This window comes from Emydura macquarii, unplaced genomic scaffold, assembly GCF_026122565.2.
Source record: "Emydura macquarii macquarii isolate MOO-44397 ecotype Brisbane River unplaced genomic scaffold, CSIRO-AGI_Emac_v2 contig_312, whole genome shotgun sequence".
Taxonomy (NCBI): domain Eukaryota; kingdom Metazoa; phylum Chordata; order Testudines; family Chelidae; genus Emydura; species Emydura macquarii.
Window position 1 is genome coordinate 3,066,115 of NW_027130449.1, and position 9,717 is coordinate 3,075,831.

The 9,717-nt window shown below is 49.3% G+C and overlaps 1 long non-coding RNA gene across 1 annotated transcript; it reads left to right on the top strand.

Annotated features, from left to right (window-relative positions):
• Nucleotides 1–2,576: 2,576 nt before the first annotated feature.
• On the top strand, nt 2,577–8,969 carry LOC137162670 (uncharacterized). Its single transcript, XR_010922460.1, has 3 exons — nt 2,577–2,636; nt 3,069–3,236; nt 8,641–8,969. It is a non-coding gene; the product is annotated as an uncharacterized lncRNA (long non-coding RNA).
• The last annotated feature ends 748 nt before the right edge of the window (nt 8,970–9,717 follow it).

Below are 9,717 nucleotides of genomic sequence, written 5' to 3' on the forward strand. Positions count from 1 at the left end.
GTAAGCTACAAAGCGTTGCCCAGGGAGGTTCACAGGGCTGGCCGCATGGGCAAAGTAGGTTCAGTGAGGTAGATCTGGGGTTAGGGCCAGCATTTTTCAAGCATGGATCTCTCGAGTCAGGCACCTAACCCGCTGGCCCAGTTTTCAGGGCATCACCATTGAAATCAGCGCCTTTGTGAATCAGCCTATTTTGGAGTTAGGTGTAAGGAACAAGCACCTGTTCCAGCCTGCTCTACAAACACACCCCAACCCTGCAGGAGCCCTCCCAGCTTCAGACAAGGGAACCCAAAAGGTGAGCTAGGACTTGGGACCACCCAAAACCTAAAATACCCCCCCCTGCAGTGTCAAGCCCAAATGACAACACACTCTAATTCAACACGGAGCATGCCCAGTGCACCTAACCATCAGGTTAAACTTGCAGAGCATGCTCAGTGGATTATGCCAGCTTCATCCTACCTGATATGACCTGTCGAGTGCACATTTTTCCCGATGCATAATAGATTTTGTCCTAGCATGGGTTTCGTTAAACACAGCACCAATGAGTTTCAGCTAGTTTCCATTACGGTCATTAAAGCTTTTGCTCACACGAGCCGAGCCTTTCCAAAAGCCGTCAATGACAGCCCATTAGAGTGCGTTTATTTATAGCAGGACATGTTAATTTTATGGGATCACAGACCAATAATTCAGTGCTGGGCTTTACTGAAAGGAATCATTCACGGGACTGCGTGTTCGCTGACACAACAAGCACCTACTCTGCAACCTCCCGAAGAAAAGACTCTGACTCACTCATGAGTATATATAGGTACAAAGATAGCAATAGAGAGAGACAGAATCCTGAGAGGGCTGGCTGGTCCACAGCCCATGACCCTTTGCATGACTGATGACCTTTTTTTCCAGGCCTGTGCTATACAGGAGGGCAGACTAGATAATTAAATGGTCCCTTTTGGCCTTAAACTATGAAGCTCTAAGGCAAGGTGACTCTCTGCCACTGAGGAGCCGACTGGAGAGGACATTCCTGGCCTCTGAAATAGCTGAAATCTCACAGTGAGAGCTGAAAAGCAGCAGCCATGTCTCTAGGTAGCCATGCTCTGTGACCTTCTGAGAGATGGCGTGACAGTAATTGCTAAGGGAGTGTCTAAGGGTCCACTGAGGCACATTGTGGGGGGTGCTTCTGAGTGCCCCACCCAGACCAAGCAATCAGGCATCTGTGTACCTCTGCAAGTGCTCGGGGCCTTGGTTCTCAAACAAATCAGTCAGATGGTGCCTCAGGGAGGATAGCGCCCACTTAACTCTGAGAGGAAGGATGGTCTAGTGGTTAGGACACTCACATAAGACTTGGAAGACATGGGTTTCAGTCCCGGGCTCTGCCCCAGATTTCTTGTCTGACTTGGGTCTAGCCACTTTAGGGAGGAATTCACAAAGCAGCATAGGCCCCTAACTTCCGTTGAAATCAATACCTCTGTGGTTCTGAGCTGTGGTTCCCCTTCTGTAAAGCGGGGATAACCCCATTGCCCTGCCTTGCCGGGGGGACGGGAGGATAAATACATTCAAAGATGGCGAGGTGCTCACATACTACGGCGAGAGATGTACCTAAGGCAGACAGAATTCAGGGAGTGCTGGGGTGGTACTGAGAGAGTCAGCATCCAGTGTGTCCTTGCAGGTCTCGCACACGAGTACTGTACCGGCCAACCCAGCCCTGTGTATTTATACAGCCCAGGATGCCGGTGGCCCCAGGGAGAACAGCTGTACGGCCAAAACCAGCTTCCACCTTTCACATGCAACTAGCAGGTTCTCTCTTGCGCTCTTCCAGGCCTATGTATGGCTGGGGTTGGCCAACACATTTGGGAACAGAGTGATTTCAGCAGAAAAGGGGATCATAGTGGGCTGGGTGGGAATTTTCTCTCACCTCCTGCCTTCAGAGCAGCTGCTAGCTCTTGGATGGCTTTTCAGGGCTCCTCCATGGCATTTTCTTATGTGAGCACCAATAGCACCAACACGTTAGTGCTCAGCACCACACAGCACTTTGCGACTCTGCCTCTCTGCTCTTGGCAAAGTGAGTGCACCGTTCTCCACTTGCTCAACCCGCCGGGAGGGCAGGCATTTGCTTTGCACAGGTACAGGCAGTGACGAGTCAGGCTCAGTCTCCCCAGTTCTCAGTTCTCCCCTCCCTTTCATTGAGGCGGCATTATGGGTGGTCAGGTCTAGTGGTCAGAGCAGGAGACAGTAGCCGCCTGCCAGAGCCAATGGTCACAGCTGGAGTCAGAACCAGACGCAAAGGCTACAGATCAGAGCCGAGGTCAGAACCAGGCCATCTGGAGTGAGGCAAGGAAGGAGCAGAGCTCAGTCCAGCACTGGGGCTGGGGACGAGCAGGCAAAGATACTATCATAGCCAGGGGCAAATGCTTTAAGCACTCATTGAATGGCTGCTGCTGCTGATTTTCAAAGCAGGTCTGCTAATCCCCTCAGCCAGCTGGGTGGCTGGGTCTACCCGGAGGCTGAAATGAGGCCCAGCTGCACTCATTAGATTGCCTGGGGTTAAGCTAGCAGGTAAGCGGGCTAGCTGCAGGCCCTTCCTCCTGGCAGGCAGTCAAGGACCTGCTTGGCATTTATCAGACCAGCCTGAGGACGACCCTAAGGTATGCTTTGCAGAGCATTCCAGCCGCACCCCTGCCCCCCTACTCCACTCCCGTGACATGTCCATGCGGGGATGGGAGCATGGGCAGTGTCGACTGCTAATGCCAGATCTATGCCAGCCAGCAAGGCCCCCTGCACGGGGGGTGATCAAGACTTGATTTCCTGGTAGGTTTGACCCATCCAGGCTGAAGTCCTCAGAGGGACACAAAAGGGTTAAGACCTAAGGAAACTCAGCATTCGGCTCAGCTCTATTTGTAGCAGTGGCGGAGCCTAGAAGCGGTTTGCATGTAGCATATTGGTTCCTTTTCCAAGATCACCCGCGTGTCTTTGGGGAAAAGGAGCTCTTCCTTTGGTCCCATCCCTCCGTCTTTGGTCCTGGCCCTCCTTGCATCTTTTTCTCTGCTTTCATCTCCCTTTCCCATCACTTTGTTAAGCTGGACAGCGACACCGGATGGCAGCTTTGCTGAGTGGATCTGTCCTCACCCTGAGAACGCTGCTGGCTCGGAGTTGTCTTGGGACTGAAGAAGGGGCCCTTGTGATGGTTAAAGCAAAAGGGCATTCTATTAATAACTCGCGTGGATGAGAGCTCGTTTAACATAAAGGTGAGCTGGAGTACATTGCAGATTGACAGGGTCACTGCGTCACCATGTCATGAAACTCACTTAAATGGCATCCACCAAATGGCAGGTGCAGCAGGGAGAGAGCTGAGCTCCGGATCACCCAGGTGGAGAGGATTCTGGGAGTTTTCAAAAGGATGATTTGGCATTTGGCTAGGACCAAAGCAGGGTCCAAAGTAAAACCAAATGTTTCCCAGCTTTGGGGAGATTCAGATCCTGTCATGGATGATGCAGGTAGCGTCTTTACTCTGTCAAAACCAACTAAGCCCTCTGGTTGATGCATCATCCAACTGACAGCACACTCAGCCCAGAAACTTATTGAATGGCCAGTGGCTCTTTTCCTACAGTACCTAAGTTTCCTGTAGGCTCTTCCAGGCTTGGAGAAACTGCTTGGCTTGGGAGACAGAGGCTGAAACACGAGCTGCTATTACTGTGGCTTTTAAACAACTGCTTCCTGTGCTTTCCCTCTGGTTCAAGTTGTTTTTGTGAGCTGTCTGGGTGCCTGGTCATGTGAAGGGTTTGCTCATTATTTATTCCTCTGTAAAGTGCTTTGAGACCCTTGGTATGAAAGATGCTATAGACAAAAAGGAATTGAACTGGAATTGTGAGGTGCTATGAGTGCAAAGCCCTCTTGGCAAAAGAATATGAAGGAGAGAAGGACAGAGGGTAAAGCATATGCACAGCCAGGAGCATGCACCAGTTTCTCTGTTTCAGTTTAGGGCCTGATCCAAAGACCATTGAAATCAAAGGGAGTTTCTGTGCTGACTTTCATGTCCTTAAAGGTTTTCAAATTCCCAGTGACTCTGCTGTAGCGGTGGGTTTGTTTGCTGGGAGTTTGAGCTAAAGAAGCCACAAACTCTCCAATAGGTTTGATGTTGCCAGAGAACAGCGTGGTGTTCTCAGCCTGGTCCCTAGCATATAGCGCGCTCTGTCACTAACTCGCCACGGCCACGGGCGAGGGGAAGACCAGTACTGGCAGAGCTGGTGGAGGTTGTGGGTCAGGAGGGGGTTTATCGGTGGAGACCCAGGGATGGAATTGCAGCTCGAAGTGCATTGGCAGAGCTATGCTGGGGGGCGGATGGGTGGGACTGAAATAACAGGGGCTGCTTCAGGCCCAAAGTGAGGTGCCTGGGCTGGGTAGTTGGTGGGGGGCCCTACCGGGAACCAGAGGGTTGATCTGCCCCCAGCTGCCCATTTTTGGCAGCAAGACGGAGAGACACTTCAGGTCTGTTTTGAATGAGTCCAGGTTCTCAGGGTGGCTTAGCAGCTCTGCGGTCTTTTGATGGCTCCCTGAGAGCAGAGTTTCTATGTGCCTGGGAGGCGGGGGTCTGAAAGCATTCCCTTTCCTTCCCCAGTTTGTTGGGGGTGACTGCAGGCAGCTCTCTACAGTGCAGCTTCCCCATACAGCTCTTTCCAGTAGTGGTTACTCTCCTCTCTCGCCCACCAGCAGCCTGATCTGACAGTCAACAGTGGGGTGGGACTAGCAACCCAGGGGCGGGAGAGGGGGGTAACCAGAGCCGTTTAATAGACTTGGGAAAACAGCCTGTGAAAATCAGTCCACCGGCTAATGCTAGGCTGGTGTCGACCACTGCGATTCTGGTGGGTGATGCGCATGGACGCAGAGGGGATCTCTGTAAATTTGGCTCTGAACTGTTGGCCAACCCTCTTTCTTTCCATCATAATCCAGGCAACAGGACCCACACCTATGCAGCCCCCGGTGCACAGCTAGGGACTCAGGCGCAATTCATGCCACCCTGCTCCCCATGGGCTCACACGGAAGGACAATTACCAGCCCTTTATCACTCTTATTTCTTTCAGGCACTTTCTTCCCCCTCCTACACCTAAAGGCAAGGTTGTTGCTGGGCTATTTTCCCCACTGCAGGCTGTGGCTGAGCGCTGCTGGGAGCAGCATTTAGCAGAACCAGGCAGCGGGCCCAATCGGAACAGCGTTAACTCCAAAGAAGGCTCTGAAATAGACTTATTATGCCAGGAGAATGTGTGCGCTCAGGGTTAACTGTAACCAAGGCCGGGAGCAGCCAGTCCTAGCAGGACTCCGGCTGGCTCCTTTTCAGACACAATCAGGCCTCAGAGAGGGGATGGGGAGCCACTGAGCTACTGCATGTCATTATCCTGGGGCTGGAGGGGTGGGGGCAGGGTGGAGTCAGACCCTAGGAAGCCACTGTTTTGTTATTTTCTGTTTTTAGAAAGATTCCGCAGCTGAAATCAGCAAAAACTAGGGCAGCAGCTGGGAGACGTTGGGCTGCCCTGATGCTTTCTCAGCCAATCTTCCCTTGCCCCAGCCCCCTACTGTCCTGCTGAGTAAAGGTGGAAAATGGAGGAAACCCAAATGATTCAGAGGTCCAGACAGGCACCGGAGATTCTGGATTCCTCCCTGAGTATCTTGAGCCGGAAACCAGGCTCGCTCATCAGATGTAGGGATCGACTGTGCCCATTAACAACAGTCATACTGAGCTGTTATCTAATGCTTTTCATTCCTCGTTATCAAAGTGCTTTACAAAGGAGGTCAGTGTCATTTCCCTGTTTTCCAGATTGGGCAACTGAGGCACAGAGGAAGTGGCTGGCTGAAAGTCACCCAGCAAAACAAATAGCAGAGGTGGGAAGTGAACCAACATCTCAAGGCAATGCCCTAGTCCAGTGTTTCTCAATTGGTGTTCCGCGGAACCCTGTGGTTCCGTGGGAACACTGTTAGAGTTCTGCGAGCAGCTGTTCTCCGCGCCGCCGAGAGCAGCTGTTCTCCGCGCCGCTGAAAAAGGGAAGATGTCTTGGATTTTCCGGCGGAGGGTATCCAGTGTAAGTGTAATTTAAGTGAGAAATGCTGACCTTTGCTTATTTCGACATTTGAATACTGTTAAGAGTTTGGGGGGTTCCGCAATTATTTATGGAGTTCAAAAGGGTTCCGTGGCCAAATTTAATTGAGAAACACTGCCCTAGTCCATACTGCCTCACTTATGCACTGGCCCCTCTGGGAGGACCAGCACTGTCTCTAGGGAGGGCAGTGTCCTCCCCCACTCCATACATAGAAGCAGTGTCCATAGGCAGCTCTGCTGGTCAGTGTGCGTGAGGGGCAGGGCTGTAGGGTCACCAGCTCCCCTGGCAGTGGCTCATACACTAGGAAGCACTCACCTGGAGTAGCCTGAGTGCTTAGTACAGCAGCAAGTCTAGATCCTATGCAGGAGTTCAAATGGGGGAAGAGGAAAGTGCTGCTGCTCCTCTCCCAGGCCACTGTGACTCTGCCCAGTGCAGCTCCAGATCCACACTCCCAAACCCCATCGATAGGGAATGTGCGTGATTCCACTGGCTGTGTTAACATCTTCCCACTCGCTTCTCAAGGCCTCTGGGAGATCTGTTCCCCTAATTGGGTTTTGGTGCATGCATGGTAGAGGTGCCAAGGTCTCATTGCCCCAGAAATGAGTCCCTGAAGCAAAACCAAGGATCTCACATGAAATAGAAATGCAAATCTGACTGTCATTGGGCTTCTCCAGGCTGTCCCAAAGACTGAAACACTTGGCTTTATCTGGGACCTCGTGGAAGCCATGTACAACATTATCACCTGCTGAAAGCCAGCAATATGTTCAGCCCAGCACAGAGCATAGATGGATAGGAGCTGGACTCACGGATCAAGTGCAGCAGATGGCTGGTGGTGTTTAGCAGCTATTCAGAGTCATATTCATCATGTTTTCAGGTGTCAGCTGTTCCTTGCCCCCTACTGCTTCCTGCACTGGTGACAAGTGAACTGTCTAGCATGGGTCAGATTCAATTTTGCTTCTGTTGATAACTGTCTTGTAAGCACTTTACATCTATCTATCCATCTATCCATCCATCCCCATGCACACTCATCTATCTATTCACCTATCCACCCAAGATGGCTGAACAGTAAAAGAAACCTTAATTCACAAATATTTTTGTGAATAAGCATACAAAGGTGGGTCTGTTCTGATTTGAAAGTCAGTCTAGATGATTGAATGGTCCTGTCTGCCCTTATAATCTGTGAATCTATGAATGATGAGGTTTTATTATTCCTTATTGTGAATATTTGGACAGTCACTGGGCATTCCTACAAATGATCGCAAACTCTTTGAGTTTTATGGATTTTTTTCACACAAAATCAACGTCAGAAAGCGCATTGTTCCCTGTTCGTTATTCTTCTGTTTACAAAATTTCCTGAGCTAATTAGGGAGCAGAGACAACACCAGGTTAAGGTAGGTGACTGATCACATAACCCCGTTAGGCAACAGCAAATCGTCATAGTGAACAGCAACAACATATGGGCTGTAATTAGTGGCTGAGAACATCCCAGTAATATACCCAGACGCTGAAACCAGTATTGGCCCATGAGCAATATTCACGCTGAGTATTATTTTTAAAAAGAAGAGTTTGACTGTCTCTAGTTAATGCCAGCTGCAATAACAACATATAGGCCTGATTCCATCCCAGAGCCTTACACTTGTGCAAAGCAAGTATAAAACTACTTTTCTGATTTGGCAATTCACTTCAAAGAAGAGCCATGAGAATGATCAAAGGACTGGAAAACATGACATAATGAAGGACTCCAGGAGCTCAATCTGTTTAGTTTAACAAAGAGAAGGTTGGGGTGACTTGCTCACAGTGTATAGTAAGTACATCCCTGGGGAATTGAAATTTGACAGAGGGCTCTTTGGTCTAGCACAGAAAAATATAACAAAGAGCCAATGGCTAGAAAACTGAGACTTGAATTGAGACACAAATTTTTAACAATGAGGGTAATTAACTAGAGGAACAATTTATCAAGGGAATCTCCAGCACTGGCAGTTTTTAAAACAAGATTGGATATGCTCTCATTCAAACAGGAATTAGCTCAAGGATGTTCTCTGGCCTGTGTTATATAAGTGGTCAGACAAGGTGCTGACAACAGTCCCCTCCAGATTTATAGTCAACGAATTCCCCCCATGCCTCAGTTTACCCATCTGTAAAGCTGGGATAATGCTCTTTATTTAGTCTCCTTTAGAAAGCACTTTGAGATTTATGGATGAGATTTGCTTTTTATTAATACTATTAATCATGATTATTTTATTATTGGATCCTGAGGTTATTGGCCTTCAGCAGGACTTTTGCAGGCGTCTACTTGGATTTTTGAAAGCACCGGGGCACCTAACTCCTATTTGTTCCAGTGGGAGTTAGGCACCTTTGAAAACCCCAGTAGGTGCCTGTCTGCATCTTTAGGTGCCTAAACACCTTTGAAAATGTGGCCCTTGGCCCATTGTTATTGAACAATGAGGTTTTCCCTAACAATAGAAATGGGAAGGCAATGAAAAAGAAGGATCAAATTAGAAGTGCAAATTCTCACCCAGTCCTAAACCCTTGTTGGCTTTCTCGGTTGTTCTTTTAAAAGCTTTGCCCACATTAAGCTGGCAGAATAATTCCATTGGCATGGACCACTTCACCTCTTCCTCTGTACCTGCTATGAAACCCCTCTCCTGCTATTCCCTTTGATGACTTCTCTTCAGCTGCGGCGGAGAAGAAATGCTCGTATCAGCAAACAGATGGCGGCTGAGGCATGTAGCATAAAATATATTTATCAAGGCAAACAGCTGTAGCCCATTTCATTCTGAAGATTTCTATTAAAAGTTCTCTGGAGCTACAAGCTGCTCCGACTTTGCAGTTGGAATAAAGCTGAGGGGACAAATGGCTTTTTTTCCAGAGCATTTCTTTGCTCTCCCTTCACTCCTTTTTTTCGCAAGCCCAAGGAAAGAGCAGCCTGGCTCTGTTCACGGTACTGAGGCAAGCTCTGATGTGGTTGAGGAAGGGGGGGCGGGGAGGCACTTGAAATGCTGGTGATAACACAGTCTGGCCAACTGACTAGCTGATTTTCAGTGAGCATGGATGACCTTGCTCCTGTGATGGAATCATTCCCACCTCTTCCTGGTGCATTCCTTATCACAAATTCTGTCCATCGACAAGAATGGGCCATGTTCAGGCTGAGATTAAGGGTGGCTTCCACTAGGGAAATCTTCCAGCATAGAGGTTGCAGAGGTAGAGAGAAGCCCAATATCTCTTCTGATGGGGGGACCCACAGGAGACCAGGGCTAGAACTGGTGGGAAAACTTTCGACAGAGACATTTTCCAACAGAGACTCCAGTTCCATCTAAGCTGAAATGCTCCGCGAAATCATGTCGATTTCCCTGAAATGTCCATATGAATGTGGCCCAGGAACTATAAGATTCTGCTGGAGCTCAAATAGTCATGATTCTTAGCACTCATATAGTGACTTTCATCCACAGATCTCAAAGCACTTTGCAGTGCTGGGTAAGTCTCATTATCCCAATGTCACATGTGGGGAAACTGAGGCGTGAAGGACAGCCGTGACTCACCCATGGTTACATAGTGAATCTGAGGATGAGTAAGGAATGGAATGGAACCCAGGAGTCCCGACTCCTACCTTGTGCTCTAACCACTGGATAGAGGAATT